The following is a 21,529-nucleotide window of genomic DNA, read 5'->3' as shown; positions in this document are numbered from 1 at the left end:
CTTTACAAATTGTCTGAAGCAATTTACTTTGAAATTCAATTATTTCAACAAGACACTTGCACTTGGTGGACGGCCTAGAAGAATGAGGATATATGCTGAAATTCCACTTGCATGCGTGCGTGCGTGTGAGGACGGGTTCGGGTTTAGTGTTGCGCACTCAAGGGCAACCTTGGTGAGAGTCAGAGCCGTTTGTACACTTATAACACATTAGCATTTATATATATGACACACATGAAAGAATAAATGGAAAATATGCGTGAAAAAGGTTTACAGTAAATAAGTGGTAAATGTTCCACCCGTCAATGACGCGGCAAATATACTAGTCACGGCGATAATGACACACGGATCTACCCAGTCAGTTGCGTCGGCTCAGACGACGGGGTGGTTGCCAAGGGTGAGGCGGAGTATCAGTCGCATAGCCCCTTGTCGACGCTGCCTGCCACGTCAAGCTGGGTTGTGGCGACCCGCACGGTCGATGAGTGGATGGGAGCTACGTTCTCCTGTAGACGTCGGTGAGACCGGGTGCGGAACTGCTTTAGCAACGGTCGACGGAGCCCAGGTCATGGGCTAAGGCCGTAAAATAGCCCAGGTCGTGGGCCAAGGCCTCGTCCTCTCGCCTGACCGGCCAGTCCACTCCGTGACGTCAACACCGTTCGACCGTTGTCCGTGAACGTTCCCGGGCCAGTCCGGCCAGTCGTCCGTGAACGTCCCAGAACAGTCTGGTCCGTGGACCGTCAACGTCCCCGGGACAGTCTGGCCAGTCGTCCGTGAACGTCCCCGGGACAGTCTGGTCCGTTGTCCGTGAATGTCCCCGGAACAGTCTGGCTCCTTCGAACAGCAGGGCTGCCTACTGGCTCGGTCTCCAGACGCGGTGCGGCCACTTCCCGAACCGGCACCGCCTCCTTGCCGCCAGCCTTTCGAGCCCCGCAGCTCACGCTCTCCTCCGTCCGTGCCTCGTGCTTTCTTCTTTCTTTTCTCTTTTCAGTTTCGCTTCTCTCTTTGGCTTCTCTTGCATCGGTCCCACAACACCACAAGTGTACATTTGCGCGTATATTACAAAAGCCCCCCCTTTTAAGTTTTTTTTTTGTTTTTAAGAAGAAAGGAAAAAAACTGCTGGGAAATATATGCCCGGGAAATAAATAACAAGAATGTTCAGAGTTCAAATATATCCCAAATGTTCACAGAGGATACATTCTCTGATGAGAATACATGCATTTGCATTGAGGTCTCTGCACTGTCACAACGACTCATGTAGTCGGCACCAACATTGGCAGATCTTTTGATGGGATCCACGCGGAAGGAATATTCCTGCAAGGCCAAGCTCCAACGAAGTACCCTGCTATTTAAATGTTTAGCCTGCGAAAGATACTGCAGTGGCTGATGGTCTGTCTGCACTACAAAAAAGGTTCCGTACAAAAATATGTGGAATTTTTCTATCGCCCATACGAGTGCGAGACACTCGCGTTCAATCGCAGAGTACCGTGTCTCTCGTGGGCGAAGTTGCCGACTAGCATAGGAGACTGGGTGAAGCATACCATCGTATAGTTGCAACAGAACTGCGCCTAAGCTTGTGTTGGATGCGTCTGTCCGGAGCACAAACTCTTTGTTGGGATCTGGTGCCTTTACCTCGGGTCGTGACGAGAGAGCGAGCTTAAGCCTGGAAAATGCGTCCTCGCGTGCAGGTGTCCAAATCACTTGGTTTGCCGCCGATTTTCGCGTCATTTCCACCAGAGGCTGCGCTGTATCGGCGTAGCCCGGGATGAGGTCACGATAATACCCTGCCAAGCCAAGGAACGATCGCACTTGCTTCTTTGTCTGCGGCTTCGGAGCATTGAGTATTTTGGTGATTGTGGTCTCTACCGGTTGGACTTGTCCGCCTCCCAAGCGATGGCCTAAAAACGTGATTGACGACGCTCCAATCTCACGCTTTTGTGGTTTTATCGTAAGACCAGCCATTCGTATTCGATGAAAGAGTTGCTGTAGAGCTTCGAGATGTTCTGACCATGTTGAGGTTGCCACAAGTACATCGTCAATATAATGCACGACGTTTTCATGCCCAGAAGCAAGGTCCTCATCAGGTGCGTGAAAATGGCGGATGCCGTTTTGATCCCGAATGGCATAAAAAGAAAATGGTAGTGACCGGACTGAGTGGAGAAAGCTGTTTGGGCCCTTGAAGATTCCGCTAATGGCACCTGCCAATAGCCTTTCGTCAGGTCAAACTTTGAAAAATGCTTCTTCGTACCAACTTCCGCAAACATTACGTCAGTTCTCGGGATGGGCTCTGCATCCGCGGTGAGTACGTTGTTGATACGGCGAAAATCAATGCACGCTCGGTAACTTTTGTCAGGTTTGCGTACAAGAACCAAGGGTGAGTTGTAAGGAGGCTGAGAGCATTGTATAACTCCTAACTTCAGCATGTCATTAACTTATTTCTCCACAACTTCTCTCAGGGCGAACGGCAGCGGGCATTGTGGAGTATTGATGGGTTCGGTGGTAGTTAACTCTAAGCGACATTCTAGCAGGTTAGTTTTCACCGTAATCTCAGAAAAAAATCTTTGTAGGTCTCAAAAAAGTATACAGCTCGGAGCATTGACTCTTGTCTAGTTCATCGGAGACTTTAATTGCCTCAATTCCTTTGCCCTGTTCAATTTCAAAACTCGGAAGAGGTGTTTCGCTCTCGGCTTCTTCTACGACGACAAACGCTGAAGCTTGACAAGGTGAGATAGAGCGTTGCCTCGTAGCGTTTTAACATATTTATGTGTAAGAGCTTCTTACAGTGGCCCAAATACACCCAGTAATCATAATCATTCTTTTTTTCGATTACCGGGTATGGTCCCTTCCATTGCATAAGCAATTTGTTGTCTGTTGGGAGCAGTATCAATGCTCGATCTCCGACCTTCAGTTGGCGCTTGGTGCCCCTGTCAAAATATTTCTTTTGATTCTTTTGTGCTCGCACAAGTTTTGATGCGCAAGTTCCAAGGTTTGTTCGAGACGTTGCCTGAGATCAAAAACGTATGAGTATGTTGTCTTGATGTCGACACTAAGGTGTTGTTTAGTCCAGAGCTCTTTTAAAACTGTAAGGGGTCCACGCACATGCCTTCCATATATCAACTCAAACGGGGGAAAACCCAGGCTTGTTTGAGGTACTTCCCTGTAGGCAAATAGAAGTGGTGCAAGGAAACGATCCCAGGACTTGGGCTGTTCCTGGCACAACTTGCGCAGCATTTGCTTCAGTGTGCCATTAAAGCGCTCTACCATTCCGTTGCACATAGGATGGTACGGAGTAGAGCTCAAATGCTTCATTGCCAGTAATGAATTCAATTATTTCATCATGTTTGACGTGAAACACGATGCCTGGTCACATAGAATTTCTTGAGGGAAGCCAATCCGTGAAAACATTTCTACCAATCCTTCGGCCACTGTGGCAGCGTCAATGGAAGGTAGGGGCACAGCATCCGGGTATCGGGTGGAAAAATCCACTAACGTCAATATATACTTGTTTCCTTTAGATGAAGCGGAAGACAATGGGCCAATAATGTCTACTGCGACTCGTTCGAAGGGCGTGTCTATTAGTGGCATGCGTCCCAACGGTGCTTTGCCAAGTCTTCCTTTAGGAAACGTCCGTTGGCACACATTGCATGAACGTACATATCAGCGGACTTCTTCTTGCACTCTGGGCCAATAAAAAGATGCGAGGACTCGGTCTGTTGTCTTTTTGATGCTTTGGTGTCCGGCCATTGGGTTTTCGTGTGCCAGAGATAGCACCTGGGCTCTGAGACACATCGGTACCACAGCTTGCTGCACCGATTTACCCAGACAGAGATGATAAGTCCTATATAAGACGCCCTTGTCGTAGAAAAATGCTTGCGTTGAGGTTTTCCCTCCAGACATTATCTTCCCGACTTTTCCTCTACACCCCTGTAGAGATTTGTCATTTTCCTGTTCAATACAGAAAGTTGGTTTTGACACCTGCAAAGAGTTGAGACCAACTTTCCGGTCTCCCCTTGTAGTTGTAGCTTCGACGAAGGAAGAAGCCGCCCAAGGTAGGTTCTTTTCGACGACGGATTCGTTCCGGTCTGGCGATGTCGCAGTCGTTTTGCCTGAAGGAGTCTTCCATTGATCGTCCGAATACGTTGGTTGGCGATAACCGGCAACGTTGCCAATGATAATGTCATATAAGGGATTTTCCAAGCACTTAGCTACCACGGTGCCTGAAAAATATGGTGACTGAATTTCCACTACGGCTTCTGGCACCTCGATACGCCGGCCATCCGCCAGTAACATCATCGCCGTTGTGCCCGTAAAAGCCGTGTCGGGTATGAGAGCACGGCGCACCACAATGGTATTGCTGCCAGTGTCCCGCAATACGGACACAATTCGGCCATAAAGTTCACCGTTCTGCACTGGCATATCGTTGGCATGTAGAGACCATATTTGTCCCCCCGTCTGTAAGTTAGTATGGAGGACGCATGACAGCTTTTGCTGTTCCTCATTTTCTCGCGACATACAGCAGGCAGAAGCAGTGCTTGCGGCGCCTTTCTTTTTCCTGCAGTCCCGCGTGTCATGTCCCGGCCTTTGGCAGTAATCGCAGTAAGGTCTTTTCGAATTGACCTGACAGTCAGAAGGCTTGTGTCCACTTTTATTGCAGAGGAAGCACTTGACTGAGTTTCTTTCTGTGCGTGTCTCATCCTCTCTTGCAGTGCGGTCTATTGTCTTCTCCTTGAATGTGAGCAAATTATTTGGCGCTGCGCTTCCAATAAGTGATCCGCGGCTTCTGCGATTGTCTCCACTGTTCTGCAATTTCTTTCGCGTAGGAACAGCGTTAATCGACTATGGCAGTTATTCATGAACTGCTCTGCAACAACTAAGTCGCGGACAGCTTCAAAAGTCTTTCCTCCATTGGAGAGTTCAACCCATCAGTCGAATAAGCTAAATAGTCTCGCAGCGTACTGTTTACCAGTCTCTCCATCTTGGGGCTTGCTGTGGCGAAACTTTTCGCGGTCGCCATCCGCTGTAAACCGGAAACGTTGCATCAATGCCAGTTTGGTCTTGTCATAGTCTAGAGAGTCCTCCGGAGACAACCGACCAAACACTCTCAACGTTTCACCGTCGAGACATAGGCTGAGGGCTGTAGCCCATTTCTCTTTTGGCCAACCCTGTCCAGTGGCTACTCGTTCAAACCGCTTCAGATATGCGTCCAAGTCATCGCGGGCTTCGTTGAACAGAGGGATCATGTTATGCGGGTTCACCGAAACCGAGGATTCTGCCTGGTTACTTGCGAGCGACTGAGACACATTTACGGAGCCACCTGCTCCACCCATCTCCGCTAGCCTTATGCGCAACTGCAGAATCTTTTCCTCGCGCTCTAGACGATCCTTTTCCGCCTCACGTTCCGCTACACGTTCCTCACGTGCCCTCCTCCGTTCCTCATCAATCCATTCTTTCAGTTCTGGACCAACCAGACCCATGCGTTCCGCTAACGCGCTAAGCTCTTGGGCATTCATCCCGTATCTACTATAAGTACACTGTGTAACAACCGGCTTTGTCCTGTTGCTCGCGGACGCAAATTTGTGAGGACAGGTTCGGGTTTAGTGTTGCGCACTCAAGGGCAACCTTGGTGCGAGTCAGACAGAGCCGTTTATACACTTATAACACATTAGCATTTGTATATATGACACACATGAAAGAATAAATGGAAAATATGCGTGAAAAGGTTTACAGTAAATAAGTGGTAAATGTTCCACCCGTCAATGACGCGGTAAATATATTAGTAACGGCGATAATGACACACGGATCTACCCGGTCAGTTGCGTCGGCTCAGACGACGGGGTGGTTGCCGAGGGTGAGGCGGAGTATGAGTCGCATAGCCCCTTGTCAACGCTGCCTGCCATGTCAAGCTGGGTTGTGGCGACCCGCACGGTCGATGAGTGGATGGGAGCAACGTTTCCTGGAGACGTCGGTGAGACCGGGTGCGGAACTGCTTTAGCAACGGTCGACGGAGCCCAGTTCATGGGCTAAGGCCGTAAAATAGCCAGGTCGTGGGCCAAGGCCGTGTCCTCTCGCCTGACCGGCCAGTCCACTCCGTGACGTCAACACCGTTCGACCGTTGTCCGTGAACGTTCCCGGCCAGTCGTCCGTGAACGTCCCCACAACAGTCTGGTCCGTGGGCCGTGAACGTCCCCGGGACAGTCTGGCCAGTCGTCCGTGAACGTCCCCGGAACAGTCTGGCTCCTTCGAACAGCAGGGCTGCCTACTGGCTCGGTCTCCAGACGCGCTGCGGCCACTTCCCGAACCGGCACCGCCTCCTTGCCGCCAGCCTTTCGAGCCCCGCATCTCACGCTCTCCTCCGTCCGTGCCTCGTGCTTTCTTCTTTCTTTTCTCTTCTCAGTTTCGCTTCTCTCTTTGGCTTCTCTTGCGTCGGTCCCACAACACCACAAGTGTACGGTTGCGCGTATATTACAGTGCGTGACGTACACCCATGAGTATACGGACCACAGGGTCGCCGAAAAAAAAACTGAATTTCTTCGTAATTAACATGCAGAAGCTTAAATTGAGGAGTACACGATAAAGTTCGTAATGTCAAGTTGAATTGCAGCCCTCAATTTCAAGTTGCATTCGCAGGCCGTTGCAAACATCGGCTTTATGGTTCAATCCTTGGTCCGTATGCTTTTGCTCACGGGTGTACGTCGCTTGTGGTGGTAGTGCTTGTCTAACGTCGGCAACAGCTTCGCTGTGAATCCACTTTCACAGGATGGAATCGAGTCGCTGTTATTGCGCGGTAGCGCAGTGGTTAGCGCGTCTGGATGCTCCCCTACAGTGATAATTCTGCCGTGACGTGAATGCGAGGTTGAGTGGTGGTGGTTGTGGAAACCGTTTTCTTTTTTCTTCGCCCTATGGCGACAGTGCAGCTCAGGTGTAGGCGGCCTGACGACGGCACAATAATGCCGATGACAACAGTGGTTGTCGCTGTAAGGAATTGAGAGACGAACAGATGGGCTGACAAGTAAAACCCAGCTTCGAGCACATAGCTGCTGTTGCAGTAAAAGGCATAAAAAGTACTAAAGCTCGGAAAGCTTCTACTTCCTCATCCCGCTGATATACGTGCAGTTGATAGCAGCCACAACAGACCACACGGAGAAAAATCCGCAGCAAAATAACTAAACACTTTGTAGTGCGATTAGAACTGCATGAAATAGCCGGACGAATGAGGTATGCAAAGATGAACGATGAGAGGGGAATATCGAAAAAAATAAAAAAGAACTTGAAGTGAAACCACGGCTGTTGGCTGAACGAAAGTGAGAGAGACTGGCGAACGGGAGATATGCAGAAATCGAGGAGTGTGCTCCTGTATTACGGAGAAGTGTGGGATTTAAAGGGAGAGACAGAGAGAAAAGAAGATAGAAACGGGTGATGCAGACAGAGCTATGGCGGTAGGGAGAGGAAATTAGATAAGACTTTAGACAACGGGGAGGCCAACGCCGTAGCCTTCGCGACAGGCTTGCTCGTTACCCGCCACTGCCTTTTTGGTCGAAGCACTTGGGAAGAAGCATCAAAAATTATGTTCAATAAAACATAAAAGACACCGGAGCTGTCTGATGTAAGCAAATGGCACACAGCTCCATCTATACGCTAATAACGAGCATTTAGGCGGTCGCTCTTCGCAAGCATTTACGAATGACAAGATGTAGTCTATGTTAGGCTGCCGTTGCCTGCATGGCTGATCAGCTGCACTTTTTTTGCGAAGGACGAATTTAGCACTAAAATACACATTGAAAAGAGTACAAGAATTAGAAGAAAAATGCGTGCCAAATTAATATACAAAACTTTGCATCTTACAAAGCTCAAATCAAGCAGAAATGTTCCGCGAGCATTTGCAGCAGTTTAACTATCACGTTTGTCGTTTGATTCTAATAAGCGTATCTGATGTCATTCGGTCGTCAGTTCTCACAATTTTGATTGTGCGCGTCTGGAAGTTTAATTTCTTCGTGTATGTTAACATGTGTGCGTGATTGTGCGTGCGTGCGTTTGTGTAGGAGGGATATGGGTACGTGTGTGTGCGCGGTGTGTGTTCTTTGTCATAGTCGTTGACGTGGCTACAAATGAGTGGAGGTGGTCGTTGCGGTGTTGCAGCAGGGGGTGTTTAGTATGGCGTGCTTGCCCGACTAATTTTCCAATTAAGTGTGCAACTCTTGTGTTATTACGTTGATGTTTCATGAAACAGTACATAGAACTCCCTTCCTCATGAATTCAGCCCTTTCAAGAAGAATAACGGCTTCAAAGCTCGTGCGGGGAAATCATTTTCATCTGTAAGATGTGCAAGTAGATTCCTTCCTTACACGTCGAAACACGTAAGAATGTTCTATATATCACCTATTTCATCACATAAGCCACAAAGGGGCAAAGGGGGTCGTCCCGTTGTAAAAAAAGTAATGCTATGTGAAAGCACGAGGGCGTCCGCCATCTGTTCACTGATTTCAATAAATGATAGACGGATGAATTTTGATAGAGACCAGGATGAATTTTCCCTCAACTGATAAGCGTTCTTTCAGAGAAACCCGTAAGGGTTTTTTTGTAGATTCGTGCTACATTCGATTGGATGACAATTTTTGCCTTTCATGAGCTTTCCTACACCTTGCGGGATGCCGCAGAACTGATTTCCCGTAAATGATAGAGAACATGGTATCCCCTACGAAAGCTGATAAAATGATCCGTGATGAGTGTTGCACCGCCACTCGAAGTGGTCTCACTCGATACTTCGAAATAGCAAGTTGAGCTCGATTACATCCAATGCACAAATGTACGCCAATACTATATAGCTGCGGTCCACTCCGCTTATTGTGGCAGTACAGTTTGCCTGGACCGCCGAGGGAGGGATCCCGGCTTGACATCTGCTGTCAGTCGCGCGGATGTACTTGAAAACTACTTTAAGATGTTCAAGAAATCCACGGTACCTCTCACTGAAATTCGTAAATTTACAAACAAGGTGGTTTGACAGATAGAAACACAGGAAAGGCAATGAAGTTAGCCAGAAAATACGACCTTTTTGATACCCTGCTCGGAGGAAAGATGAAAATGGGTTTAAAGAGATAGGAAGTAAGAGATACGAGTAGGGAAACAGAAGTCGTCGCTCAGAATTTTGAAGCGGCACACCTCACTTTGAAGGCGTGTCCGCACTAGCGGAAAAACGCGCGCGGCCACATTAGTGGAAAAACCACAGCCGCAGTGATTCCACCCAATCTATCACGTCCTTTCCGCGGCGGCAACGACACTCGAATGTGCGGCCGAGACCATTCAGGTACGTTCCATCGAGAGCGAATTTCCGCACGCGGTTTCCGCTCGTGTGGCCGTGCCTTCACGATCTATCTTAGAAAATCTTCTGGCTCAGATGCCATTCCGAATGGTTTTCTTAAACGCTATGCGGAACGGGTGTCCAAATATTTACATGTTTTGTTTGTGAATGTTTGTGAAATCCTCGCAATTTGGCCAAGTGCCGAGCGACTGGGGGACCGGTAGATCCAAGCCACTCCACAAAACCGGGAATAAGCGGCACATCCAGAACTACCGCCCTATTTCATTAATTTCAACTACATGCAAAATCCTGGTACACATCATTCACAAACGCATTTCGGAATTCCTTGAGAAACATAACTTTCTAACAATCCATAAGCATGGACTCCGAAAAGCCTATTCAACAATAACTCACTTTGTACAAACCATGCATGATTTCCCAAGTAATATAAACAACGGCAAACAGACAGCCGCCATCTTTATGGATTTTGCTAAAGCTTTCGATAAAGCCTCTCATCAAAAACTACTGCATAAATAAAGAAAATTCTTAAAAATTCTAGGCTAATTAACTGGATTTCAGATTACCTTAGTGCACGTAAACAATTCGTTACTTTTACGAATCACGACTCTAATAATCTTTCCGTTGAATCTGGCGTTCCCCAGGGTTTGGTTCGTGGACTTTCTTTCTGCTGTATATAAATGATCTTGTGAATAATCTCCCTGTTAAAATCAAATTTTATGCAGACGACTGTGTTTTATACTAAAGAATAGATAGCCCCTCGGATGAAATATTACTGAATGATACATTTCAAGAAGGTTGTTGCTTGTTGTACAGAATGGCAGATATCGGTAAATTTTGAGAAGACCATTTTTATGTGCATTACTCACAGAAATTATGGTCGATCCCTCTTTCATAGGAATCGGTAGAACACGAAAGTTAAACGTGTTTTCAGAGAAGCTGTTGCATGTTTTCTTTGTGAACTCATGGTCCGATGCAGCGAAAGGCGCACGATTTGCGGATCGGCGACCGTGTTGCAGATTTGCTAAAGGCTGATTCACACAAGGCTGACACGGCACCGATTTTGGTCTGCCGACTGTTGGCGACAGAGTTTTCCTTCCTTTAAACTGTTGGCCACAGAGTTTTCCGTCCTTTAAACTGCTGTCGTCTTCAGTCGGCAGACCAAAATCGGTGCCGTGTCGGCCTAGTGTGAATCGGCCTTTAGCGCGGCGTCCTGTTGGCGAGTCGAGCTGCGACGCGCACAGCTGCAGGAATGCCAGCGGCAGAGTTCGATCCTATAAACCATAAACATTGCCTGGATGTCCATTAGATATTTCAGTTGGACATTCAATACCTCTATTAGAGCTTCAAATAGATCTAGTTTTTGTAAAATCTACGTAGGTGGTACTGTCAAAAGTCCTCTTTTTTTACGTTGAAAAGATGTTATATGGATGTAATTGCTGGACATTTGTTACATTGTTTGGATATTAGTTTTGAGCCGAAATACGTAATAAGTACGTTCCCAAGATGTAATTTTATACATTCCCCAGCATGTGCGGCAATCGTGTAGTGTCTTTTTCACCTAATAGAAAAATGATACCAGCCGTGAAACTTTAGTTCCACAGCAAAATTTTATTTTAGAACAAGCATTACACATAATAAAGTAACCCTTTCATAGCAAAAAATAGAACTAAAACAAACTCACGTGTACATCCTCAAAGAGTATCTCAAGCTTTTATTCAGGATCTGTTTAACAAAATGAAAGCTATGTTGAACAGCAAAAATGAGACCTATATCATACAGAATCTTAGGATATCGTTGCTTAGAAAATATAGAACTAACAAAACCAGAGAAATAAATCCCTAAATCATGCCCTTGCAAAGTATACCTCAAGCTCTTGCTGAGGAATCCCTGTTATACCATACGTAAAATGCAGCTAAGACAATATTGCATAAAAAATACTAAGATGAACAGCAAGACCTGAAATGTTGAAGCGATGAATAGCATGAACTTCAACAAGAGTTCTTGTTGAAGTGCCAGATCTGGCAGCATAAAGCTCAATATTTTCTCAGATATATTTGTGACCTTGTCAAAATGCAGACAATTCATGTGCAAGTAAAACGAAATCAATAGATGTACATGTAAAATCTGCGAAATGTGTCTAGAAAGTTGGTCGAAGCAAAATCCACAATACCTGACTAGAAATACACGAACTACAAACTTCCAGGAGTGATGCACATATCTTCTGTGAGTAAAACATTAAACGCAATGCATGGTCCTTGTGATATCTGCAGAATGTTAGTAGAAATAAACAAATAAGTACAATCTTCTTTATATATTAGAATGAAATGAAAATTTAAAAATAATATTGTGCTGTCCAAGTTTATGCTGTTATTTACGAAGGCTGTATTGGCAATGATGACATCAATGGCAGCAGCACGCTGGCCTGACAAGTCTCGGCAGTTGCATAGCAAGCTGGGCACTTGATATAGGAAACGGCACAAAGGTGCCAAGAATGGTAGAAAAACATCTGAGCAGAGTAACCAGTTGGGCTTGCTGCTTGAACATGGTAGAAGGCCATGGCGCGGAACCGACGAAGACAGGAGAGGCACACAAAGAACAGACACAGCACTGACTTTCAGAAAGCTGATTCTTGTTGAAAGTCAGCACTGTGTCTGTGTTCCTTGTCTTTGTTGGTTCCACGCTGTAGCCTTCTATGAAGAAAAAACATGTTGACCCACATCTACTCTACAGGAACAGTAACACAACTCTACAATATGTGTACATACTGGCATAGAAGTCTATGTGAAGACCAACTGTATGGATAAATTATGCAGTAGAGCTATTGGTTGAACTTAAGACATGTATATCATTTACAAAGTATACACTTGGCACAGCAGTGGAGCACATGGCACATTCCAGACCTGGTCAAGCATTTGACAGTATTGGAGCACTTGGTAAAATGGAGACGCAATGGGGCACTTGGTATACTGCAGAAACGGAGAGCACTCGGCAAAGCGGCGGAGCACATAACACAGTACTGGAGCACTTGGTGACTTGGTAATGCACTTCGCAAATGGAGACGCGATGGGACACTTTATATACTGGAGATGTGGAGAGCGCATGGCAGAGTGGCGGAGCACATAACAGTACTAGAGCATTTGGTACATTGGTGACATCATAAAGCACTTGGCAGTATTGGACAACTCGGCACACTGGAGCTCGACGCCATGGGTGATCGGTGAAAGTACAGCAGGCCTAGGAGACCATGTCACACATGTCCGGGCTGTTCAGTGGCACAGCGCTGAAGAAAGCAAGGTCACTCTGGCAGCTAGATGCAGCAGGTGATAGGTAAAGGTGCAACAGGCCGAGGGAACCATGTCACACATATCCGGGCTGTTCAGTGGCACAGTCCTGCAGAAAGCATGGTCACGCAAGGTCCAAGAATTCAACATAAAATGCCGAGAGCTAATAACTTTTAACACAGACTTTGGTGAGAAAAAAATCATATACCATTTTTAGATATTATGGATATGTTAAAAAACATCGATACTTTAGGCTAAGATTTGCTCTCAATAAATTTTCTATATTTCTACGTAAACATGAAGCGTAGGGAAAATTTTAAGGGGGCTAAGGATTGTGCAGTAAGCTGTGGAATAGAGGAGTTCAGTGTGATGGCATAGAAAGATCGCTTCAGTGTATACGCCAAGGTATGTTATATTTCAGTTTGCTAAGATGAATGCAGAAGATTACGTGAAGTAATAAGTTTAAATATTAGCAAGGTGTACGGTGTGGATTCATTTAGAGCAACAATGACACTAAAGATCATTAGGATAAATATTTGTCTAGCAGTGAACTATATTTTAACACGAAAGTGTTTTATGCCGGGGTCCACCAATACTTCACTGACGTATTTCCGTCACGGAAATACGTCATAGAACATAATACAAAGAAAGAAACCAGAAGAAAAAGTTCCACAAACATGCAAAATTTGGAAATCGAACCCACGACCTCTCGGTCCGCGACGATAGATCGCCGAGCGTTTAACCCATTGCGCCACAAACGCATTTGCAGAGAGCTACACAGACGCGCCTTATATATCTAACACTCCTCCGTGTACCCGCGCTCTTCCTCGGGGCGGTTCCGCCGCCTACGAGCAGAAAAGAGAAGTACTGCATTATGACACTAACGCGCACCGCCAGTGAACGCTTCGGTGGTCTCAGCACTACGACGCCTCGATGTCAGCATTCGAAGGGACGCTGGCATCAAGAAGCACTACCAACGCCACCTAGGTGGCGTTCACCGTACTCAGCACAGCGGAGCGTGGCCTCCGCAATTAGCTCTGAAAATGTTTCTGAAGTTGATCGCGGAGGCTGCAATTACGACGCGCTGTACGCGCTGATTTGACTCGGTGACGATTCAGTTACGTGCTTTGTCTTGCGCGTTGTATTAGTGTGTCAGTTACGTGCTTCGTCTTTCGCGTTGTGCTAGCGTGTGCAGCGTAGTGCAGCTTCCATATGCACGACGGTTGCTCATGGTCATCGACGTTGGTAGTCGTGATGGAGGAGACGTGCCACCAGGCGTCAGCGTGGGTGCATCAACGCATAAGGGCGCTTTAGCCACAAAACACCAATAGACATTATATATCAATGTGCAATAAACATTACACTACTTCTGTGAAGACACGTTTCACTTTCGTGTTCTATACCGATTCCTATATAAGAGGGATCAACCACATTTTTTTGCTTTAAATGGCAGTTGTGGACATAACCCTAAAAGAACTCGTAAGTATCATAGTGTCCTAAATATTATACTGCATAGCTTTTGTATCAACCAGCCTCCCAAAAACCAAAACTGGTTTTAGAAAACCTGTATAGTGCATTATTCAGGGTGGTCTGTGGCTTGCCAGAATAGTTTTCAAAATCCGTTATCAAGTCACTGGTATCGTGTCAGTACTTACATATACAGAGTGTTTCAATTTAGCTGCACAAAATTTTTAAAAATTGCCTGTGGCACATAGCACAATTATAATCCTTGATCTAAACTACACGATGAGGCGGCCACTACTTCTGCAAGAAATCAGTATGCCTAATTGAATAATTAACACAATTATCCTAATAAATCGTTTAATTGTTTTATGGCACATCTTTCAATCTACGAATTACAGCCGCCGAGTTCGCAAGGCATATGCACTTGCAACGAATTCTCAGGAGTGAACCAGTCTCAAGATATTAATTTTCAAAGTGTCCTACGAAATGCATGGGCGTTCCAGTGAACTTTTAAAGGAAAATGCTGTTTTATGCATTGAAGCAAAGTTAACTGGAACGTCCATGCATTTCGTAGGACGCTGTGAAAATTAACATGGCACATTGCAGACGTGGTCAAGCATTTGACAATATTAGAGCACTTCGTAATATGGAGACGCAAAGGGGCACTTGGTATACAGCAGAAATGGAGAGCACTCGGCACAGCGGCGGAGCACGTAACACAGTACTGGAGCCCTTGGTGACTTGGACCACAGACCACCCTGAATAATGCACTATACAGGTTATCTAGAACCAGTCTTGGTTTTTGGGAGGCTGGTTGACACAAAAGCTATGCAGTATATTATTTAGGACACCATGATGCTTACGAGTTTTTTGTAGGGTTTATATGTCCACAACCTCCATCTAAAGCAGAAAATATAAAGCCAGAAATCTCGTACCTCTAAGTTCACTGCTATACAAATATTTATCTTAATGATCTTTAGCGTCTTTGTTGCTCTAAATGAATCCCCACCGTACAGCTTGATAATATTTCAACTTATCACTTCACGTAATCTTCTGCAGTCATCTTGCCAAACTGAAATATAACGTACGTACCTTGGCATATAGAGTGAAGCGATCTTTCTATGTCATCACACTAAACTCGTCCATTCCTCAGCTTACTGCACGATACTTAGCCCCCTTTAAATTTTTCCTTACGCTTCAAGTTTATGATGAAAGAATATAGTAAATAGGTGCTTCAAATGCACGGCTACACTCGACAGTGCCTAGTGTAAATGATAATAAGTGTACGTTTTGCTTAGAAGCTGACACAGTTAATTTGCTATAACTGTACAAAAAATTTATGTTACCCAATTGTATCAATGAAGTTTACTACCTACCTGCCTACCCAATTGTATGACACTTGCTTGTATGACAGTTGCTCTAATACCAGAGAGCTTGAGTGCGAGCCTCACTCATGCTATCTTGCTCAGTTAGAAAAAATACCTCATTGCTGCTGCAGTTAACATGCAGAAAGGTTTTTTTTTTCGAATCTGCTTTCGTATCCTAGGACTGTCTTTCATAGCTGGTTTCAAATTGGAAATATGTTTAAACCATTGCGACACATATGAAGACACATTACCTTGGCAATGGCAGTTCTGTGCCTGGCAGGAGCGTGACGCAACCACTCCCAGATGGCTGTTTCTACAGCAAATTCGCTGGTCTCATGGCCAGTCTGGACGGCACCTATGTTAAATAAAGATTTTGTCATTACATGAAAAAAAAGCATTTAAAATCAAACATTTATTTATTGACACAGTAAGCAAATTACTACATCTCGAACTTCCTCACAGCAAAACTATTTTATCACCTCAACAACTCAGCCAATAAAAAAGATCACAAAAAAATTTGGTGGTGCTCCAAATGCCCTGATGTATACAATGTGCAAAATACGCATGCTTCCACTCCAACCACGCTCCACCTACATATGCTCTTGTCATTATCAAACAGCAGATCCAACACATAGCAGGTGCATTTGAAGTGGAAGCGTGCTCTAATTTTCTTTAAATTTATCAACGAAATTTAAGCTAGTTTAAGGCAAAACATACACATACCTCGACGGCCCCACGGGGGGTCTTCTAAAAAATTCTAGCATCTTTTGGAAGATTCCGGAAACACCCGTGTGCTCTTAGAAGTCGGAGACGCGGTGTCAGGGACCTGTGGGTAATGTTACATTGTAGAGCCCACTTTGCAAGCGAAGCTGCGAAATTTTAGCTGCTAGTGCTTTGGCTTCCTGCCCGTTCTGCGGTTTCCTGCACGTCAGCGTTAAATACATCGGAAAACCGTTCTTCTGAATCCTCACCGGCTTCGGATAGACACCAGTCGCCGAAAACCTCAGCATTACGATCTGAACAATCTGAGCTGCTTTCTGTGCAATCCGGGCCGGTATTTTGAAGCGATGCCTTATGCTTTATTTACTGGTCTTATCATCCACCACGCACGGCCGGCTGATCCCGTTGATAACGTGAGCGGACCGTCACTCTGCCCACTGACCAAGCGCGAAAAGCGCGAAGAGGCATTAGCATCGGAAAGGCATCGCTACAAAATACCAGCCCTGAACAATAGCCTGTAGCCGCGCTACTGCTAACAGGCGTTGCGCTTACTGCACTGAAGCTAGGATACTCGCTTTCGGAGTAGCTCGCTTGCGGTTCACTTTTAGGCACGCTACTGCTAGCCCGTCGCGAACGCTTACTGAGCTGCCGGTGCGCAAGGCTGTCGCCTGCCTCGACAAGCTGGCCAAGCGCTTTAAACATTTCTCCAACCTCGCGGCGTGGTCTGCTCTTGACATCTCTCAACATAGTGTTAATAATAAATACACATAAGCATGCTGGCTACGCTAACAAACGTTTACTTACCGTTACGAGACAAAGGGCTGCTGTTCCCCGCGGAGCTCACATCGCGCCTTCTGTGCCGCCGCTTTAGATGGTGCGATAAACAGACGTTCAAAGCTTGCGATTCGTACGACTTTCTGATCGGTGGGCACTCTGGAGGACGCGAGTGACGACCACGCAGCCCCAGCCCCAACAGCACTTCAAAAAAGCAACAAAAAACTAATGCAAACACGCGACTTCAAGTTCACTCCGGCTCCGAGAAGAATGATGCAATCGCAACGCAAATACGCAGCCAAAGCAGGCAGAAGGAAAACGCGAGACGTTGCGCCAAACTGCTTCTTGCTAATTCTTCTTTAAAATTGCTACTATATTTACGTTATTATTTTATAATATTAAATGTAATAATATGTAATAATAATTATACAATAACGCAACGTTCACAAGGATTTGTCTTTAAAGTATAAATGAAAGGCTGTTGATTACTGTAGGCGCCATTTTGTTAAGGACAATTTTCAGGATTTAGGCGCGGAAATGGAAATTTTACGTTCATTTGCTAGAAAAAGTTATTTCGTAGGAACAAGCAATTAGCACAATACTAATACTGATTGCTATACCTACACGTGCACCAACCAAAAATTATCGAATTAGGGTAGGCAAGAGATAAAGGCGAACTTTGGACGCAATGATTTCTAGCACGTCGAAACAAAAATATAGCAATTATGTAATATTGTTTGTATTTCAGGGAACTGTCACTTCTTGAGATTATTTAAACTATACAAAAGCAACAAAATCAACAACACAATCATATTAAAATAGTGCATGAGATAAAAATAATAAAATAATATAGCACAACAATTATATAATAGAGATTTAGACAGAATGTCGTGTGCAATATTACGAGCCTGCGCGAGGAATATACTTACATTGGGGAGTGGACTTCAGATAAGCCTTGAAGGTCAATCATATAAATTAACACGACAGCGTTAAGGGCCCCGTGTCGCAGAAAATGCGGCGTTGGCGTCGGCGGAAGCGCCGGCGTCCGTGGCGGAGAAAATCATCCCGAACCACCCCGACCGCGCAGGCCCTCCGTGTGGCGCAAGGTGTTAATGAACAAAAATTGAATTTCTCACAGTAAAATCCCTCAGAAAAACCACAACCTACAGCCATGGTGGCATCGGATTATAATTTGAATGTACGAGAAAACAATTCTGTTACGAGGAAACGCAAACACAATCCCCTTTTCCAGCATTTCTACCATACCAACAGTGGTGCGCTCGGGTAGTTTACTTGCGAAAATCCTATCCAGATGTCGCTCGCATCCTCGACAAGGTCAAATTGGGACTAAGCCTGCCTAATGCGTTTTGGACAGGCGCGCGCGTCGGGGCAATAGCAAACAACTAATAAAATAATTAAAAAGGTCCCAGGGCCTTCACATTTTAATATCAGACGACTTATATTGCCCCTGTAAAAACGTCTTCCCAGCAATCCATTTCTGTTAAAAAGTGAAGCCCACTTTAAGGTGATTGGTGTAAGTTTGGCCTTTTAAGCTGGATTTCCCACATTCTGTGTTGCAGTGAAGCCTAATCATAAAGAAAAATGCGATGCGAACGGGGCTCGATAACTCTATCGCGTTACACTCGTAACGACGAAACTTAAGCGTCCTCCATTTTTTTTTGCTCCCCGAGATTTCAATATAGTTCTTATTTACTCAAACATCTCAGGCATTAAAATGTATTATAGCATTTCCTAATGTCGGGGTAAATCTATCGGTAACTTCATATCCCTAACTTCGGGCGAGTTAAATAATAATAATAATAATAATAATAATAATAATAATAATAATAATAATAATAATCAAAACCCAACAATAACAATAACAGTACACACCACGTAAGTGCATACATACATACATTCATACATACATCCTGCATGCCTTCGAAACGTAGGAGGTATGGTTCAAGTGCTATGAGTACCAATTAATTTTATGGTGCCTGAATGATATCCTACGTACATCCATAGTACGTTATCTGGTAGTCTAACATTCATGTAGATAGTACATCTTATAGACATCCATGCATTTCTTTATAAAAAAGGTACGTACTCGAGACGTAATATGTACGTCACCTCAAGACGTTGACGTTTGGATCAATTATAGACGTTGAAGAGAGGTTCGTGGTTCACATCACGCCATCGCAAACGCGCGAAGGCATGCTGCTTCACGCTAGCGTGTCTCTCGCCAGTGCAGAAAGCGATTTGCTACACGACGTCGTTGTCTTTCTGCACCTTTTAGCGCAGCAGTTGTCTCAGGTGGTGCCATCGCAAGCGAAGCAGTAGGCCATGCACTGCTGATGCATGTTGAAGCCGCAATCCCAAGTTGAAGAGGCGCCACAGGCTAATCCGAGGCTAACTGCCTACGCGAGGCCACAGAAGTACATAGAGTTGTCTGATCTTCGTGCTTGTGGATTTAGACATTCTTGCGGCTTTGTTTATTGCGCTTTATATCCCTTCATTGTCGTAAATTTCTGAGCAATGCATACTTTTTGAAGTACAGAAGACGCTGCGAACACGCACAATTGCTACTAATTACAACGGTTCAGCTTGGCGAGGTGGCCAAATCGATACGCGCCAAGCGTCTCAATTCGCTGGATTGCCCGTGATAAATTCATAAGGGCGTTTTATGTCGCGTGTCGAGGCGTTAGTCTGCGGCGTAATGGTTTCACCATCCGGCTTCTCTTCCAGAGTTCCTGTGTTCGAATCCTACCGGCGGACAATATTAATAATGTTTTTGTATTGTATGATTATACATTGTATAATTGTATGAAACTATGCATGAGGCTATAATTGGTTATTTATTCTATGGCTACACCGCGTTTGACCCTCCGCTATGCTGTGACTACTGAAGCGCTCCCTGTCGGCGCTGGTTATGGTCACAATGCAGTGCTTCGCTTGAATGCTCCTAGATGGTGACTATAACATCCGTTGCCGGTAATCGGTCGTGAAATCCGGAATAAAACACTTCCGTCTTAAAAGAATGAGCTTAGTTTCAATTAGTCCGCTAGCAATACTTTTATATCTGAGATAACCGAACACAAGTACATTGGCCTGTGGATAACTAACAACCTCAAATGGAATCGGCACATTGATTAAGTAACCGCTAGTGCATGTCGTAAATTGATTTTTTTAAGACAGCATTAAAACTCCACATATGTCCCGTTCACTTATTAGGGCAGAAAACTATTATACGCCCAGTACTAGATTACGCAGCTGTTATATGGAATCCGTTTACGCAAACTAACATCAAAAACCTCAAACAGGTGCAGAGAAGTGCAGTTCGCTTCATTTACGATAATTTCTCCCATACCTCAGTAACCGAACATTTAAAACAAGCCATATTGCCTGCACTAACAGAGCGCAATCGAGTTTCCCAACTAAAATTCATTGTATAAGCCTGTAAATGGAAATCACAATATTAACATCTGTGATATAATTACGTTTTCATCTGGGCATGCCACAAGATAGAGGCACCACCTAACAATGGCACCATTCCGCGTAAAAAAACAATTGTTTTATACAGGGTGTTCAAAATTAAGCTTTGTGGAGTTTTTAGAGATCGCCTGTGGCAGGTAGCATATTTCTTATCATTGAGCTGGGTTATTCGATGAGGCGGACATTAGTTGCACGAGAAATCGAAACACATATTCAACTAATTACCAAAAATTCACCAATAAACTTCTTAGTTATGTACGTTTTCGGAGCATATTGCAATTTACGAATTGTAGCCGGTGAGCTTGTCAGGCGTATCCACTTGAAATGAATTTCCAGGATGACACCAGCTTGGAGATATGCGCCATCAAACTCGCCGTAAAAAATACACTGTTGTTCCACTAACTTTTTTTACCAAAATGCTGTTTAATACATTGAAGCACAAAAGTAACTGGAACGCCCATGTGTTTCGTCCCACACTTTGGGAAATAATAATGCTACCTGCCACAGGCGATTTCTGAAAATTCCTTAAAGATTAATTTTGAACACCCGGTATATTACTTTTTTGCTAGGACTTTGATGGAATAGAATAACTTGACTAATGTCGAAGTTACTCAGCTTTTCGTGGTCTTCATTTCATGCTAACCTCTTTTGATTTGGTTACAAGCGCAAATATGCCCTTCTTCAATACTTTTCTTTTTTGCAACGTTTTATTCAAAAGCAATATTTCTATAAGCAATGAACTCCGTCTTGCTTTGTTTTCTTTCCTACATTTGTATACTGATATGTTTTAATTACACCCTGCTACAATCCCTTTGGGAATGCAGTATCTGTAAATTAAAAAATATCTCGCACTTCCTTAGACTGCTGGAGGCGCGCTAGCACTCTAGCTCCCTCTGGGACCTTACGGCTATGCCAAATACTTGCCTAACATATTTTGTTCTGGGAGGTTGTCCAGTTTCTCAACTGCGGTGCACAGCACATGCCTCTCTGTGCTTCATCGCTACCAGATTACCAGAATTTATGCGATTGTCGTCACAGTCGCAAGCATAGATCGGCAAAATCACTTACGCATCAACTCACTCAGACTCATTCTCTTATCAGGTCTGATTATGCTATGTAAC

At 44.9% G+C, this 21,529-nt stretch overlaps 1 long non-coding RNA gene across 1 annotated transcript; it reads right to left on the bottom strand.

Annotated features, from left to right (window-relative positions):
* Positions 1 to 10,906: 10,906 nt before the first annotated feature.
* LOC125942202 (uncharacterized) lies at positions 10,907 to 17,176 on the bottom strand. Its single transcript, XR_007464893.1, has 3 exons — positions 16,947 to 17,176; positions 15,674 to 15,777; positions 10,907 to 12,700 (listed from the first exon to the last, which is right to left on the bottom strand). It is a non-coding gene; the product is annotated as an uncharacterized LOC125942202 (long non-coding RNA).
* Positions 17,177 to 21,529: the final 4,353 nt, after the last annotated feature.

This window comes from Dermacentor silvarum, chromosome 1 (assembly GCF_013339745.2).
Source record: "Dermacentor silvarum isolate Dsil-2018 chromosome 1, BIME_Dsil_1.4, whole genome shotgun sequence".
Classification (NCBI taxonomy): domain Eukaryota; kingdom Metazoa; phylum Arthropoda; class Arachnida; order Ixodida; family Ixodidae; genus Dermacentor; species Dermacentor silvarum.
This window is presented reverse-complemented; position numbering and strand designations above follow the sequence as displayed.